Source organism: Dermacentor albipictus, chromosome 9 (assembly GCF_038994185.2).
Source record: "Dermacentor albipictus isolate Rhodes 1998 colony chromosome 9, USDA_Dalb.pri_finalv2, whole genome shotgun sequence".
In the NCBI taxonomy this organism is placed as follows: domain Eukaryota; kingdom Metazoa; phylum Arthropoda; class Arachnida; order Ixodida; family Ixodidae; genus Dermacentor; species Dermacentor albipictus.
This window is the reverse complement of record NC_091829.1, coordinates 35,316,408-35,335,303: the sequence shown is the minus strand read 5'-3', so window position 1 is coordinate 35,335,303 and position 18,896 is coordinate 35,316,408. Positions and strand designations below refer to the sequence as shown.

The following is an 18,896-nucleotide window of genomic DNA, read 5'->3' as shown; positions in this document are numbered from 1 at the left end:
AATTTACGCCGCTGCAAAGTGGACGCAGAGTCCAGGGTCACCGCGCAGCTAGCGTGACTGGCGGCGTCCTGCGCGCATGAGCGTGGTCAGCGCGGTGATGGAGCACGTCTTATCTGGTCGGCTGCATCAACTGTGAGAGCATAGGCGAGCAACAACGGTCTAGCTGGCCAAGCTACTGGTCGAGAAAAAAAACGGTGTTCGGTGTGCCGTTCCGGTAGCCGAGTGGCTTGAGTGTTCAACTCGTGTCCTTGAGTACGGTGGTTCGATTCCCGCTGCCTGCGTCGCTGTGGAAAAAAAAAACAGCGATATGGGTGTCGAGGCTCGAACTGTCGTGAGGACGGTGGTTCGAATCCCGGTCGCTGCATCGCTGGAAAAAAAAAAACACAGCGATGTGGATGCCGGGGCTGGAAGTGTCGTCCCTCAAGGGTCGGGGTGGACGCGACGCTGGGTCCCGGACCGCAGAAGGCCACCTGCATCCTAGTACCGGCGTAGCATGGCCAATGCACGGATTGTAGGCGGTGCGCATGTCGGCACAAGGACGCAGATGGCCTCTGGCCGTTCCGGCACCCAGCTGTACGCCCTGCACACCCAGCTGTACCGGAATGTGGCGGATAAGAGGGAGTTTTGTGTCATGGTGCACATCATTTCCTCTCGCTATCCCCCGGGTATCCTAAGAGGGTGGATACCCGTTGCTTTTGTGAGAAGTGCGGAGGGCACCCCACGGAGAAGCGCGACACCACGCGAAAGAAACGGCACCACACCCCTACAGAAAACCGACCCGCAAAAGACTTCAGCGCCCCCCCCCCCCCCTACAGCAAACCTCGCCGCGCACCCCGTCGAACCAACCGCCCCGCCACCGCTATCTTGCCGCGCGACCTCTTAGAGGTCGCGCGGCAAACGTTGAGGGGAGGCCCCCATTTCGCTGTTTTGCCGCGCGACCTCTGTAGAGGTCGCGCGGCAAAACAGGGGCCGACCTGTAGAGGTCGGCCCCTGTAAGGGGTCGCGCGGCAAATCAGCGGGTCGGGTTTCTCTAGGTGGGGGGGACGGGGCTCTCTTGAGGGTGGGCCGGGTCGGCTTTCTCTAGGGGGGGGGGGGGGTTCGGTCTCCTGCGGGGGGTGTTACGTCTTGTCTTCGTCGCCGTTCTCTGTGGGGTGCGCTTCGCACTTCCCACAAAAGCAACAGGTATCCACCCTCTTAGGATACCCGGGGGATAGCGAGAGGAAATGATGTGCACCATGACACAAAACTCCCTCTTATCCGCCACATTCCGGTACAGCTGGGTGTGCAGGGCGTACAGCTGGGTGCCGGAACGGCCAGAGGCTATCTGCGTCCTTGTGCCGACACGCACACCGCCTACAATCCGCGCATTGGCCATGCTACGCCGGTACTAGGATGCAGGTGGCCTACTGCGGTCCGGGCCCCAGCGTCGCGTCCACCCCGACCCTTGAGGGACGACACTTCCAGCCCCGGCATCCACATCGCTGTGTTTTTTTTTTGTTTTGTCAGCGATGCAGCGACTGGGATTCGAACCACCGTCCACACGATGGTTCGAGCCTCGACACCCGCAGCGCTGTGGTTTTTTTTTTTTTTCCACAACGATGCAGGCAGCGGGAATCGAACCACCGTACTCAAGGGTGCGAGTTGAACACTCAAGCCACACGGCTACCGGAACGGCACACTTTACACAGTTTTTTTCTAGACCAGTAGCTTGGCCGGCTAGGCTGTTATCGCCGCCTATGCTCTCACAGTTCATTCTGCCGACGAGATAAGACGTGCTCCAACCCGCTCTGGCCATGCTTATGTGCACAGGAAGCCGCCAGTAAGGCTGGCTGCGCGGTGACGCTACTCTTCGTTGTCCACTGCCGCGGCGTAGTGTAAGTCTTGCCTCTAATGCACTCAAACCATTCTACACGCTTCAATTATGTTGCAACCCGTGATCCAGTTTGGTAGTGCTGTAATATGCGGTGATAAGACGCTATTCAGTTCGTTTTATGATGAAGCCCGATCTCCCTTGGATAAAATTCATTTAGTTGCCCCCTCCGCTTGATTGGTGCTATTTCGTCCACGCTGAAAGAAAACGGATGTACACGGCAACGTAAGTATTTATGCTTTATTTTGTAGGTAGTGAAGGCATCATTATTAAGCGAGACTAGACGCACATGTTATAATTCAAGACTTTATTTCTAAGCTAGCAAACATTCTTACATGAGGCAAAGCATTTCTCTGGGTATGTAGAACAGCACGCGCACGCACAAATGAGCACACCGCCTCCAGACTGACATTCTCAGCTTTCTTTATGTAGTCTACATGGGCGCACTCGTCAAAGTGACGAAAATGCCACAAAACCATTTTCCTTCAGAAAAACGAAATCCCATTAACCGAAAAAAAAAGTTGTAGGGAACCGAAAGTATATCGCAAGTACGCATGCCAAAATTAACACTGGCATGAAAGCAGTTTCAGAACCTCTTAGCGGCGACTCCTACATACTGAACAACGTAAGAGCCGAAAGGCGGTTATAGCTGCTCGAGCGATAGATAGATAAATAGAGAGAATCCAGATTTTAGACGCAGAACATTTGGAACAGCTTTTAGGAAGCCTTCGGCAGAGTACAAGGGCACATCCGTTCATTCCAAGAGAAAAGGATGATAGAGCTCCCGAGAAAAGTACGCGATAGAACTACAAAACAGCACGAAAGTACATGCGATACTAAACGGTTTTCGAATAGCCTTCGTCGTCTTACATACGTTAAACGTAATCACATTTGCGGGACGTTACCTTGTGCGTCCTTTGAAGACGTTTACCATACAGTAACGCGAACGTTAAGAAGCCGCTACAAAACAGCCCGCCGTGTGGTGCCTCGCGCCATACACATCCCAGCCAAGACAATCCGTAACCAAATACTTCGCTGTTGCTATGCCGATGAGTCTCGCTAGGCCTACGGGCGCCGGAATTGCCGACCGAGCTCTGAAACTGGACGCGGTATATGCTCATAACTAACGTTTCAAGAGTTTAGAAAAAGCGCAAGCTCACCACAATAGTTGCTGGCTATCAACGAGAGTCAGAGCGCAGCTATCGTGAGAATTCGCGCTGAAGCGGGAATCGTGGGTACCGCGACATTCGACAATGCTCCTATTAGCGTACGCGAACGATCGAACGTTGAACTGGCCAAATACCGTACACTACCATAGCGCGCGCAAACCCCAGAAACACTAACGTTCAGAACATGCGGGGAGACGAGAAAGCAAATTTTTTTTTTCGTACGTAACGAGTTTGTTTGGTTGCAAACGCTAAAGTAGGTCAATTGGAGTGGCTCTTCATTCTTATACGGCGATCGCTTAGCTTGCGCAAAATGCCTGCGGCATGGATATCTTGGTCGGCTACACAATCGATAGGCGCCAGTTGACAGGCGCGCGGCACAAGTCATCGCGAGATTTTTTTAACGTACTTAACCTGTGGTACGTCTTCAAGATTCACTGTGAATGGCAGTAGAAGTAACATGTCAGACCAGGCTTCGTTGTGTGCTTACGAGGCCTCTGGTTGCTGAAGTCTTCGAATACTTACTTTGCAGAGTTTGTGCCAGTGTTGCTGTGCGCTTCGAACATCAAGTATTGCTGGGGAGTATTTAACCCTGTAGTGCCCATACACAGCTGAACATCGAATTCGTCGCATTTCCTCGATTTCTTGCCATAGAGGGCACATTTCTCGTGAATAGAAAGGGTTAAGATAGCTAGCAGAGCAATTTGTAGTTAGATTCCTAATGTAATCACAACAGACACTTGGCTCCAGCCAATTCACGAAGATAATTTCCAATACTTCAGTAACACAAGAAGCCAGGCTGGCAGCGGGAAGGTATGTTCTACAACGGATCCTTCTCCTCCCCATCATCGGGGTAATAGACAAATCTGCAGAGTGCAATCAACCTGTCTAGAAGGCTTTCATATGACTGCTGGTATCTCCACGGAAACAAATGCATTTTCGTGGAGATATTACGTAATGAAGGAGTACAGGAGGCATACGGGAATATCTTCGGAAAGATTTGAAAAGATTCCACAGTTACCTTGGTTCTCCGCATGAATAGTAGAAAGACGCCTATCAAGACAGGGGTCAGGCAAGGAGACAATTTCTCCAATGATATTCACTGCATGTATGGAAGAAGTACGCCAGCTATTGAAGTGGAAAGGGCCTAGGAGTGAGGATCAACGGCCAATATCTCTGCAACTTTCGGTTTGCTGACGACGTCCTGTTCAGCAACACTGGGGAAGGATTACAACAAACGATGGCGGACCTTAACAGAAAAATTCCAATAGCGGCGTTGAAGATTAACATCAGAAAGCATAGATAACGATCAATAGCCTGGCAAGGAAACGAAAGTTCGGGATCGAAAGTCCGCCTCTAGAGTCTGTGAAGGAGTCCGTTTACCTAGCTCAAAAGTCACATGGGACACTGATCAAGAGAAGGAAATTTACAGAAGAGTAAAAATGACTTGGAGTGCGTACGGCAGGCATTACCAGGTCCTCACTTGGAGCGTAACACTGCCGCAAAAAAGAAAGGTCTACAATCAGTGCATTCTACCTGTGACAACATATGGGGCCGAAACTTGTAAGTTGACGGAGAAGCTCGAGCACAAGACCGCGGAAAGAGCAATGGGACGAATAATGTTAGGCGTAACGTCGAGAGACAGGAAAAGAGCGCGGTGGATCAGAGGTTAAACAGGGATAGCCGCTGTTGTAATCGGCATTAGGAGAAAGAACGGAGCTGGGCTAGCTATGTAATGCATAGAATCGATAACCGGTGGACCGTAATGGTTACTAAATGGGTGCCAAGAAAAGGGAAGCGCAATCGAGATGGGATCATGAGAAAATTCGCAAGCGCAAGTTGGAAATAGCTGGCACAGGATAGCGGTAGTGGGAGATCGCTGGGAAAAGCATTCGTCATGTAGTGGACGTAAAGATAACCTGATTATCAATTAAAATCACTATCACTTTCACGTGCGCAAATTTAAATTACTAAGTCTCAAGCGGCGCACTATACAGAATCTGCGTTGTGCAGTACAGGGTTAAAAGGGTCCCGAGACGCATCGGTGACTTGGCGGAAAAACACATTGCGCGAATAGAATACGCCGCCCTGAACATCGCATTTTGCCGTCGTGCGTGGTTTTCCGTTCTTTGAACTATTCATGCCATCCGCCAACGTTTCACTCCTTGCATTTCCTCTGCCATTACCAACTTGGTAACTTGGTAATCCTCTGTGTTACCGATGCTCTATTTCGATGACCCGTCCCAAACTCTCCTGAGGTTACCGAAAATCTGCCCCGCAAATACTTATTAGTTGGACTGGTGGTACGCGAAGCGTGAATCGTCTTGTACGTCATCGGCGCTAAACGCCGCCATCGTCGTCCCCTTCTGGCCTTACGGCCAGCGCTGTTTTGAGTCTTTATTTTTGTGTGCGTGCACAACGCGTTTGTCGGAATTTTGAGCAATGGTGTCGATTGCCTCGTTGTCGTGACGATATATGTGGACACTCTGACGCAGGTTCGAAACCTGACGTTCGAGCTGAACCTCTCCAGCCTGGGTCGATGGCTGTTCGGTGGTCTCGCCGCAAGTTGCTCCCGATCGAGGGATTGTCATTCCAAGTCCGTGGTGGGGAGATTTTGGCCATCATCGCCACTTAGGGTGAGCACGCTGCTCTGGAAATGTAAAAAAAAGAAAAGATGAGAGGGCTGGCAACACCTTCAGGGAGAAAAAAATGCTTGTGGCGTGTTTTACTGCGTTTTCCGGAAGTTGCATATTGTTCAATAGACAGAAGGTGCTATGGACAGTGGTAAGAGGAAATTTGCGCATACTGGTTCCTAGAACAGCGTAAAGGGTGCCAACCATGGATCTAAAATAACTTTAGAGCTGTTTATCTATCTATCTATCTATCTATCTATCTATCTATCTATCTATCTATCTATCTATCTATCTATCTATCTATCTATCTATCTATCTATCTATCTATCTATCTATCTATCTATCTATCTATCTATCTATCTATCTATCTATCTATCTATCTATCTATCTATCTATCTATCTATCTATCTATCTATCTATCTATCTATCTATCTATCTATCTATCTATCTATCTATCTATCTATCTATCTATCTATCTATCTATCTATCTATCTATCTATCTATCTATCCATCCATCCATCCATCCATCCATCCATCCATCCATCCATCCATCCATCCATCCATCCATCTATCTATCTATCTATCTAATTATTTATTTATTTATTTATTTATTTATTTATTTATTTATATATTTATTTGTTTGTTTGTTTATTTACACTACCTTACAGGCTCCTCATCGGAGCAATGTGTAAGGAGGGCTTTACATTCTTAATGAGAAGGTCGGTGACAAGTACAGAAAAAAAAAGCCACATGATACATATGTGGCGTAGAAAGGAAAGTGACACTCAAAATACAACGCCTCATAACACGCGGAAAATGAGAACATGCCCTAAGCTCTCTACGAAAAAAATACTAATAATCACAATTATGATCTTCGTCATGCAAGGATACAAATGGTACTGTTGCTACAAACTAGACAAGGAGACATTATCTAAACCTTCGAACGCCGCAAAGTTCTCGCGTGAGAGCACGTGCGTATAGTTGACGTCCGGTGACCGGCACGCAGTTCAACTCACGTGCTCCACGCGGAACATTTCTAGCCTGGAACTATAAATAATCTTATGGCCCGTCTTATTAAAAGCAAACAACTCTGAATACTTCAAATACTGATCTGGTCATGGCATACTACTGATTTGTGTAGGCAGCCAAAGTTTCTCAAAAGCATAAGCCTTAGTAATGAATCGGCACAGTATCTGAAATCTGCCACGGAGACGAGTGCTTCTTATCTGCTCCGACTGCAAGGCACACATCAAGCTAGCTTAACGAAATGTTTCATATGCAGTCCAGAAATTCCATACTGTTAACATGAAGGTCTATTTTTTTGTAAGTCGGCTATATCTCACATTTCAATCTCTGTACCACGAGCATAAAGAGCGAGATCACCAGAAAGTAGAGATTGAAATGCCTGTTAACGTAATTGCTTGGAATCTATTTACGGTGCAGCCTGTTTATAAGCATGGAGTAGCAGTCACGATCGTTCGTTTTGGACTCTTAATTTAAAGCACATTTACAAATGCAGGTGAACTTTGACACGGAACAATATGTTTGAATAGTTTCAGAATTGTTCACGTTTAAGTTTACGCTGATGGTGCCCACAACTGTACTTGATGAAGTTCAGCACTAGCAAATCATTCCGAAGCTGAAAATTGGATGGAAAATGTCCAGCTCAGAAGAGAAAAGTAGTTTACAGCATGCTTTCGTTAATAATCTGCATTTTTCACTCTGCTCTGCTGCCCGCTGTCATATGTCACTGGCAACACTTCGGAATGGGGCCGGGGTTTTCGCCCGTTGATTTGTGCGTTTGCGCCCACCTAGAACTTGCGTCGGCTTCTCCTGGGTAGCATATCGCACCTGGAATCCATGTCGCACTGGATGAGCAAACCTACGCACGCTAATGTGACAAGAGTGCGGCATTTAAAGGCGCACTGAGGGCCCTCTGCCGACGGTGCTGCCTTTGAGTTTATTGTGGCTGATTTGCGCACTTGTAACTCGCTTTTTGCATCCCTTTTACACCTTCTTCAGACATTTCGCAGATTTAATAACTCCTACACCGCAACCTAGCACGTCCGATTAACCAAGGTGGTGCATTTGTTTGCATCGACATCTACAGCCACAGATCGGTAACTGTTAGCTTTAAATATTGTGGAAACGACCCATCGCTGACATTAAATGATGCGAAAACGTAGTGAAACATACATGTCTGCGCGTATGAGTGGCCTAGCCACTTAAGCAATATATGTTTGCACTTCATTGTGCAGAACAATAAGGTCGCACCCTGCTGGACATCATGGTCGACCGACGTCCAAGGTCCAGTAGCCGGCTGCGCGGAGACTGTTTCCACCACCGGTAAGGCTGGAGCACTGTGTCGCCCACGTTGCTCGCAACTGTCACATGTGGCCTGATATGAGTATTCAGCAGCGCATGCTGTTCACCTCGCTGCTCCAGGAGCCAGGTGGACCTGGGGAGTGATACCAAGGCCAGAGGGAGAATCGCAGCATACGTGTCTTCCTGAGCATATTGATTTATTGACCGCGCTAAACAGTTACATTCACGTTACAGCGCAGTCAGAGGTAATTTCGTGCCTGTCATACCTTGATTCATCTATTTCGGTAAATAACAAATTACCACTTTGGCACTACATTTTGTTAGCTAATACCACTTGCCAATATGTTTTGTATATGCTCCGCGCCTCTTCAAGTAACATTGCTGATGAGAGAGAATTGCAGTATCAACCAGGGGCTATCTTTAACGAACTTGTTTACATGAAAACAGGTATACTGGAATACTACGGTGCTGCTGATAACCAGGGATGATGATGCTCTCAGAGAGCAAGACCATGAGGAAAATTAAACAATTTGCTTATTGTAACAACTCCATTTACTATACTATCCTGCCATTCTGACACAAGCTGTGAAAATTTACTGGCATCTCCGTCACCTACAGCAGCAGTGATTACCACCAATGTCTTTTTCATTCCAGTTTGGCGAGGAAAGATGTACGTCTTAAGAGATATCAACGAAAAGTTGTACAAGAGCATTGAATACATCATATCCAAGGCAAAATATCAGTTTATTTATCAGCTTTGACAATATTAATATTTCAAAGGCGGTATGATCTGGCTCCTCGAGCTACGTAGCCTGCTCCATTGCGTAACTTCACTTATATGATTAATATGACTGAGGGAACAAACATTACCTCAGTGCAGCTAGAATATTAGATTTCATCACACAATTACCAATTTAAAAATACTCGATATATATTCGAAAGCTATTCGTACTATCAATGAGTTACGATTAGAATAAAAGACTGTGTTGAATAGAAAAATAACGAAATCGTTACTCAAAATTTTCGAATATTCGCACACCCTCGATACCGCGTGCATTAATACCAATCAGTGATACTGATCAGACTGCTATGCTAAAAGTATACAAGGAATGGTTCGCACGTATCTTACCTTTCTGTCTGTCACGTAGATCTCAGTTTGCAACAAATACGTCAGCTGCTTCCTCCAGCCCGACAGACAGCTTCCTGCGTGCTCCGCAACACGCCTGCAAACTATTTCATTTAATCAAAACAGCATTATAACTCTCACGATAAAGAATGAGCGAATTCAATTTGCCCTCCTGCCACATACTACATTAATGTTTATACACGCCTCATATATATTACGTTTTGACAGTTATGGTCGTCACAGTGCTCTGCATGCTTCTCGCTGAATTCTTCGGTGATACTGACCGCTCTGTATTTAGGTGAACGCTTCACTAAAATTCCCCAAGCAACACCTTGGTTGACCTTTGCTACTGAAACGCAACGCATAGCATAAATAAAGCCTCCCAGTGGCCTGTTCCATTTCTATGGCTGTTTCAACAACTATATTAATTGATGAGTGAAGTGTGAATCCATAGATACTGAATTAGCAATATTCTATATTTCCTTGTTAGTAATATTTACGATGTTCTTAATTTGCAGCATTCCAAAAGTAGTGACGCTTACTTTGTTTACTAGAATTAATGCCCTTGAGGTGGAACCCGGTTCACTTGAATTTTTGAATGTTATAAACGTTGAGTTACCATTTAATTTGTAGAAAAAGATAACCTTGGAAAATATGATTGAGTACCAAGGTCCTCAAGGTGCTTTTGTAGATTGACAATAATGGCGAGGCCACTGGACAGGTGGGGCAAGAAACAGCAGTGTTCACACGTGGCACAACGCTGCAGTAAAGCGCAAAATTACAGTTTGCGCAGAAGCCTATAAGCCATCCACTCAATGATATCGCTATTCCTTAACTGATGAAAGAACCGATGTCGCATGAGGCTAACGCATGAGAAACCCACCACTGTTTCTTTTTTTGCCTGAACTATCTCTCTCACCATAGTTGATGCTTCAAATAATGCAAGATTTGAGTTTCCATGAGCATTCGGCATGCCTAGAAATTCGGCGCTACCACCATATTCACTTAATTGGCTCATGCTCAAGGGATCTTTAATTAATAAAGCTTGCAGTTTTCCCTACGTAATGCCTGCCGCCTGATTGTCGACCGTTACAGATTTCACCTTCCAATCACGCCGCCTATAAACTGGGGTCCATGTGACTAGTTTTGCTACAAGGATCAATTCCTGGTTATACGCGTCTAACAGTTTGGTGCCGACATTTTCACATGTACGTGACCTTATATTTGTTTGTTATGGGTATGGGTGTTGATGGTAAAGTAAGACGCTCTGGTATGACTGACCGAGAATAATTAAATAAGAAGTTTGAAGATTAGGCTCCGGACAGGCCGCCATTGGAATATGAACCTGGCAACGTTTAACGCTAGAACGTTATCTAGTGAGGCGAGTCTAGCAGTGCTATTGGAGGAATTAGAGGGCAGTAAATGGGATATAATAGGGCTCAGTGAAGTTAGAAGGCCAAAAGAAGCATATACAGTGCTAAAAAGCGGGCACGTCCTGTGCTACCGGGGCTTAGCGGAGAAAAGAGAACTAGGAGTCGGATTCCTGTATAATAAGAATATAGCTGGTAACATAGAGGAATTCTATAGCATTAAGGAGAGGGTAGCAGGTCTTGTTGTGAAACTTAATAAGCGGTACAAAATGAAGATTGTACAGGTCTACGCCCCTACATACAATCATGATGACCAGGAAGTCGAAAGCTTCTATGAAGACGTGGAATCGGCGATGGGTAGAGTGAAAACTAAATACACTATACTAATGGGCGACTTTAATGCCAAGGTAGGCAAGAAGCAGGCTGGAGACAAGGCAGTGGGGGAATATGGCATAGGCACTAGGAATAGCAGGGGAGAGTTACTAGTAGAGTTCGTGGAACAGAATAATATGAGGATAATGAATACCTTCTTCCTCAAGCGGGATAGCCGAAAGTCGACGTGGAGGAGCCCGAACGGCGAGACTAGAAATGAAATAGACTTCATACTCTGCGCTAACCCTGGCATCATACAAGATGTGGAGGTGCTCGGCAAGGTGCGCTGCAGTGACCACAGGATGGTAAGAACTCTAATTAGCCTAGACCTGAGGAGGGAACGGAGGAAACTGGTACATAAGAAGCCGATCAATGAGTTAGCGGTAAGAGGGAAAATAAAGGAATTCCAGATCAAGCTACAGAACAGGTATTCGGCTTTAACTCAGGAAGAGGACCTTAGTGTTGAAGCAATGAACGACAATCTTGTGGGCATCATTAAGGAGTGTGCAATGGAAGTCGGTGGTAACTCCGTTAGGCAGGATACCGGTAAACTATCGCAGGAGACGAAAGATCTGATCAAGAAACGCCAATGTATGAAAGCCTCTAACCCTACAGCTAGAATAGAGCTGGCAGAACTTTTCAAGTTAATCAACAAGCGTAAGACAGCTGACATAAGGAAGTATAATATGGATAGAATTGAACATGCTCTCAGGAAAGGAGGAAGCCTAAAAACGGTGAAGAAGAAACTAGGAATTGGCAAGAATCAGATGTATGCGTTAAGAGACAAAGCCGGCACTATCATTACTAATATGGATGAGATAGTTCAAGTGGCTGAGGAGTTCTATAGAGATTTATAGAGTACCAGTGGCACCCACGACGATAATGGAAGAGAAAATAGTCTAGAGGAATTCGAAATCCCAAAGGTAACGCCGGAAGAAGTAAAGAAAGCCTTGGGAAATATGCAAAGGGGGAAGGCAGCTGGGAAGGATCAAGTAACAGCAGATTTGTTGAAGGATGGTGGACATATTGTTCTAGAGAAACTGGCCACCCTGTATACGCAATGCCTCATGACCTCGAGCGTACCGGAATCTTGAAAGAACGCTAACATAATCCTAATCCATAAGAAAGGGGACGCCAAAGACTTGAAAAATTATAGACCGATCAGCTTACTGTCCGTTGCCTACAAACTATTTACTAAGGTAATCGCAAATAGAATCAGGAACTCCTTAGACTTCTGTCAAGCAAAGGACCAGGCAGGATTCCGAAAAAGCTACTCAACAATATATCATATTCACACTATCAATCAGGTGATGGAGAAATGTGCGGAATATAACCAACCCTTATATATAGCTTTCATTGATTACGAGAAAGCGTTTGATTCTGTCGAAACCTCAGCAGTCATGGAGGCATTACGGAATCAGGGTGTAGACGAGCCGTATGTAAAAATACTGAAAGATATCTATAGCGGCTCCACAGCCACCGTAGTCCTCCATAAAGAAAGCAACAAAATCCCAATAAAGAAAGGCGTCAGACAGGGAGATACGATCTCTCCAATGCTATTCACAGCTTGTTTACAGGAGGTATTCAGAGACATGGATTGGGAAGAATTGGGGATAAAAGTTAATGGAGAATACCTTAGTAACTTGCGATTCGCTGATGATATTGCCTTGCTTAGTAACTCAGGGGACCAATTGCAATGCATGCTCACTGACCAGGCGAGGCAAAGCAGAAGAGTGGGTCTAAAAATTAATCTGCAGAAAACTAAAGTAATGTTTAACAGTCTCGGAAGAGAACAGCAGTTTACGATAGGTAGCGAGGCCCTGGAAGTGGTAAGGGAATAGATCTACTTAGGACAGGTAGTGACTGCGGATCCGGATCATGAGAGTGAAATAATCAGAAGAATAAGAATGGGCTGGGGTGCGTTTGGCAGGCATTCTCAGATCATGAACAGCAGGTTGCCATTATCCCTCAAGAGAAAAGTGTATAATAGCTGCGTCTTACCAGTACTGACCTACGGGGCAGAAACCTGGAGGCTTAGAAAAAGGGTTCTACTCAAATTGAGGACCACGCAACGAGCTATGGAAAGAAGAATGATAGTTGTAACGTTAAGGGATAAGAAAAGAGCAGATTGGGTGAGGGAACAAACGCGAGTTAATGACATCTTAGTTGAAATCAAGAAAAAGAAATGGGCATGGGCAGGACGTGTAATGAGGAGGGAGGATAACCGATGGTCATTAAGGGTTACGGACTGGATCCCAAGGGAAGGGAAGCGTAGCAGGGGGCAGCAGAAAGTTAGGTGGGCGGATGAGATTAAGAAGTTTGCAGGGACGGCATGGCCACAATTAGTACATGACCGGGGTTGTTGAAGTATGGGAGAGGCCTTTGCCCTGCAGTGGGCGTAACCAGGCTGATGATTATGATGATGATGATTTAGGCGAAGAATACATAAAAATGAAAATCCTCTATAGCAAAAAACAAAACGCTATTTACCAATAAAATGTCTGCCCAGAATGTGCTTACTTCGATATTAAGCTGTAAGTGGACGCACCTATCACTGCCTCTCCAAACGCACATATAGTGACACTTATACAGGCAAAGCATACATAAATTAACGAAAAATCCTGTATAGGAAACAACATAAGCCTCTTGATCATTAAAATGTCTTCCCAGCCCTGTTCTTACCTTTATAAATAGTTGTAACTGGACGCCCCTGTCACTACCTCTGCAAACGCACATATATGGACACCTGTTAAGGCAAAGAATGCATAATTTAACGAAAAATCGTGTGTAAGACAATACATAAGCCTATTGACCATTAGAATGTGCTCCAAGCCCTTTTCCTACTTCTCTAAAATCTGAATGGACGCACCTGTCACTACTTCTTCAAACGCAAATAAAGTGACACCTATTTTGGCGAAGAATACATATATTAACGAAAAATCCTTTATAGGAAAAAACATGAGCCTATATACAATTAGAATATCTTCCCAGCCATATCACTACTTTAAACAGCTGTAAAAGGACGCACCTATAACTTCCCCTGCCAAAGTACCTATCGTGACACTTATTTAGGCAAATAATGCATAAATTAACGAAAACTCCTGCATAGGACAAAACATAAGTCTTTAGACCAGTAGAATGTCTTCCCAGCCCTGTTTCTGCTTCTCTAAAAAGCAGTAAGTGGACGCACCGATCACTCCCTGAGCCAACGCACTTAGGGTGACACTCATATAGGCGAAGAATAGATAAAGTAAAGGAAAATTCTGAATGGGAAAAAACATAAGCCTACAGACCATTAACATGTCTTCCGAGCCCTGCTCCTATTTCTCTAAAAAGCTCTAAGCTGATGCACCTATCGCTACCTCTACCAACGCACATACAGTGGCACTTATTTAGGCGAAGAATGCATAAATTAACGAAAAATTTCGTATGGGAAAAAGCATACGCATATAGACCATTAAAATGTCTGCCCAGCCCTGTTCTTACTTCTTTAAAAAGCTGTAACTGGACGTATCTATCACTACCTATGTAAACGCACCTATATGTACACTTATTAAAGTTAAGACTAGACAATTTAACGAAACACCCAATATAGGAAAAACTCAAGCTTTTAGACCGTTGGAATGTCTGCCCAGTCCTGTTCTTACTTCTCTTAAATCTGTAATCGGACGCATCTATCACTACCTCTGCAAAGTCACATGCAGTGATACTTACTTAGGCGAAGAAGACATATACTAACGAAGAATCCAGTAACGAGTAAAACATAAGCCTATAGAACATACGAATGCCTGTCCAGCCATGTGTTTACTTCTCTAAAAAGCTGTAACTGGACTGACCTATCACTAGCTCTAAAAAACCCGCATATACTGACACTTACTTAGGCGAAGAATACATAAACTAATGGAACTCCTGTATAGGAAAAAGCAAAGGCCTATGGCCAGTTAAAATGTCTGCCCAGCCCTGTTCTCACTTCTCGAATAAGCTGTAACCGGACGCACCTATCGCTACCTCTGCAAACGCACATAGGATGACACTTAATTAGCCGAAGAATACATAAATTAACGAAAAATCCTGTATTGGAAAAAACTTTAAGCGTATAGCCCATTAGAATGCCTGCCCAGACATGTTCTTACTTATCTAAAAAGCTATAAATAGACGCACCTATCAATACCGCTGCTAACGCTCATACACTGACACTCATTTAGGTGAAGAATACGTCAATTAATTAACCATCCCGTATAGGAAGAAACAAGCCTATAGCCCATTACAATGTCTGCCCAGCCCTCTTCTTACTTTTCTAAAATATGCCTCTGTAAACGAACATAAAGTGACACCTATTTAGGCGAAGAATACATGTATTAACGAAAAATCCTGTATAGGAAAAAACAAAGCCTATCGCCCGTTATAATGTCTGTCCAGCCCTCTTCTCATTTCTCTAAAATCTGTAAGTGGGTGCACCTATCAGTACCTCTGCAAACGCACATACAGTAACACATATTTAGGCGAAGACTGCATAAATTAACGAAAAATCATGTATAGGAAAAAACATAAGCCAAAAGACCATTTCAGTGTCTGCCCAGCCCTGTTCCTACTTCTCTAATAAGCTGTAATTGGACACATCTACCACTACTTATGCAAACACAGAGACACTTATTTAGGCGAAGAAACCATATATTAACGAAAAATCCAGTATATGAAAAAACATAAGCCTATTGCCCGTTAGAATGTCTGCCCAGCCTTGTTCCTACTACTCTTAAATTTCTAATTGGACGCATCTATCACTACCTCTGCAAAGGCACATACAGTGACACTTATTCAGGCGAAGAACACATACAATAACGAAAAATCCCGTATGGTATACAACATAAGCCTAACATAGACCATAAGAATGTCTGCCGAGCCATGTATTTACTTCTTTAGAAGCTGTAACTGGACGGACATATCACTAGCTCTAAAAAACCCGCATATATTGACACTTATTTAGGCGAAGAATACATAAATTAACCATAAATCCTGTATAGGAAAAGCAAACGCTTATGGCCCGTTAAAATGTCTGCCGTGCCCCGTTCTTACTTCTCTAATAGGCTGCAGCTGCATGCACCTATGCCTACCTCTGCAAACGCACATATAGTGATGATTATTTATACGAAGAATACATAATTAACTAAAAATCCTGTATAAGAAAAAAAATAACACTAGGCCCATTAGAATGTCTGCCCAGCCCTGTTCCTCCTTTAAAAAGCTGTAACTGGACGCACCTATTACTACCTCTGCAAGCGAACATAATACGAACATAACGAACATAAAAAGCTTTATCTGGCCACTTTTATCACTCAACCTGCAAATGAACATATATAAGCCCTAATTTAGGCGAACAATACAACAATTTACGAAAATTGTTTTTCGCAGTAATGACGTAAGACTACAGCCCACTACAATGTCTTCGCAGCCCTGTTCATACATCTATAAAAAGCTTTACCTGCCGGATCTTATCACTACGCCTGCAAATAAACATATGGAAGCCCTAATTTAAGCGAACTATGCACGCATTTGGAAAAACTGATTTTCGCGGAAAAACATAAGACTTTAGCCCGCTAGAATGTCTCCACAGCCCTGGTCGCACTTCTGCATAGAAAACTTTAATTGGCCGCTTTTCCTGGAGAAACCATAATCCTACTGCCCGTTAGCAGGTCCGCACGGCCCTATTGTTCCTTCTCTAAAAGGCTGTAACTAGACGCACATATCCCAACCTCTCCAATAAGCGTCTAGTAACACTCATTTCACCGAAGGATACACGAATTTACGAAAATTAGTTTTCGCGAAAAGAACACAAGCTTTTAGCCCGTTAGAATGTCCGCACAGCCCTGTTCTCACTTTTATCAAGACCCTTAATTGGATGCACATAACACTACTTTTGGAAATGCATGTATAGTGAAACCTACTTGAGCGATGAATACACGAATTTCGAAAATTGCTTTTCTTGGAAAAAAAGTAAGCCAGCAGCCTGTTAGAATACCACGTGGTCATCATTAAGTGACAAATAGAAGCGAAACAGAAGTTGAGATTGCGATAAAGAGACGAAAATATTTGTCCTAGGCACAAGTTGAAAACTGAAGCGCACCTGAAATGTTGCGCTTGTAACTCAAACGTTTTTGCAATTCAAAACACAAACAATGACTGCTATATAATTTATCGTTTTTTTTTCTTCTGCAATGCTCACGAATACATAAAGGTGGTGATGTCACAAGCAAAAGACTGATCAGCGGAATGTTCTCCCGCGTTACCAGTTTTTGTGCAGCAAGCATTCAAATAGCTTCAGAAAATGTAAATCGCAAGCTCTCTACTCGTAGAAAAAAATCTCTGGCTGCGTGTCATCTGGCATCACTCGGCTCATGAGCAACATTCATAATGGGAACAGAATGGGAGAATACTGTATTAACGCGGAAATTTGGGCGAGAAGAACAGCGCGAACAAGACGACGACGGTCTCCGTCTTCGTCTTGTACTATACCAATCTATACCAACTCGCCCAACTTGTCACGTTAATACATGAGCAACAGTCAACAGGTGGCTTCTGTTTCGCAGAACACCTCGGAAAAAAATGTGCCGTGCTAAACCGAAAAGGTTAGACATTGCGTAGCAACCGCAAAAGAACTTTCGTTTTGTGCTGTAGCTGTTTGGTAATAATAGCGCCTGTTTCTTCGTAATGATTGCAGAGAAAGTGTGTTTACCTCTCGTCCGCCGCGGAATGGAGAGATCGCGCCCTTGTCTTGCTCCCAGAGTTGCCAGGCCCCAGTGCAGCGCAGCTCGCCTTTTGTTCTTTCCTCAGCTTTTTTTCCGACGCTGCCGGAACGTTCGAGTTCGCAGAAAGAAAATGTTTAACTGCAGAACATACGAAAACAAAACATGCTCATGCAAAGAGGAGGAGTGCAGGAGCAGATGAACACAGTGACAGCAGAAGTAATAAGAGTGAAGGCGCCCCCATTTGGCTCCACAAGTGAAGCGACTAAACAAAAATACAGGACGCCGAAAGATAAAACAGCTTAAAACACATCCTTGCGCATAATTGCTTCACTTTATCACTACGTAGGTTGAAGAGATAAAGCAAGTTGTGCAAAAGGCACTGAAGTTTCCTGTGGCTACCAGTGTCACGACGGCGCCTTATTGCCTATACCGAAACTAGCCCCACTACCCTCCCACTGGATAAGCTAACTGCAAACTCCTTTGAAGGAAAGATAAGGCGCCTAGCAGAAGACATGCGAGCGATCCGTTCTCGCGTTGCGCACGAGGGGGAGCTACTATCGCCGCGCATGCGCACAGCGTTTCTGAGGGGCCGCTAGACTCAGCTGACAGCGCATACTGAAAGCCACACGCTGCCGTGCCTGTTTAGCGAACTGTGCGAAGCACAGCTCTTACGTTTCGTTGAAGTAAAAAAAAAATTTGTCGTGCGCGACGAATGTCCATAGCTTAACTACAACATATGTAGAATGTTACTTATTGAAGCGTTCCGGAGCTTTATATGGCCGCAATTAGCTGATTCCACAAGACACCGAATTCAAATTCAGTTAAATTAGTTCCGTTGCTAAGTACGGTGTGTGGCGAAACTTTCGTTTTCCTAGTTTTAAGAAAAGAATTTGAATGAATTACTGAATCTTTGTTTTTTTTCTCATTTTCATGCGTTCTACCAAGCTTACAGTCGGTTTCTCTTGTGTCCTTGGTAAACTAGACAAGGCGAATTATTCAGGTTTTTGTTAAAATAAGGAGCAGGTTATGGTGAACGCGTACGCAAAGTTCGAAATATGTGGGTTTATCGCGACGTTTGAAATAAATTGCCTTATATAGTGCTCCAGAACATGTATAACTTCTACAAGCAAAGCGAAATTTTTCACGCAGCCGTTGCATAAATGCAAATGTCACCACCATGAAAATTAACAAAAACAGGCGGACTAATATGCAAAAATTGGTGTGCGAAGTTAAATGCATGTGAATCACATACAACTTTCGCAAAACAAAATCTGTACAAGGTGTTTACAAA

At 44.4% G+C, this 18,896-nt stretch overlaps 1 long non-coding RNA gene across 1 annotated transcript; it reads right to left on the bottom strand.

The window, feature by feature from the left end:
- Positions 1 to 2,199: 2,199 nt before the first annotated feature.
- On the bottom strand, positions 2,200 to 18,160 carry LOC135906557 (uncharacterized). The gene is made up of 5 exons (XR_010565775.2): positions 17,593 to 18,160; positions 13,545 to 13,608; positions 9,124 to 9,224; positions 7,944 to 8,127; positions 2,200 to 5,686 (listed from the first exon to the last, which is right to left on the bottom strand). It is a non-coding gene; the product is annotated as an uncharacterized lncRNA (long non-coding RNA).
- Positions 18,161 to 18,896: the final 736 nt, after the last annotated feature.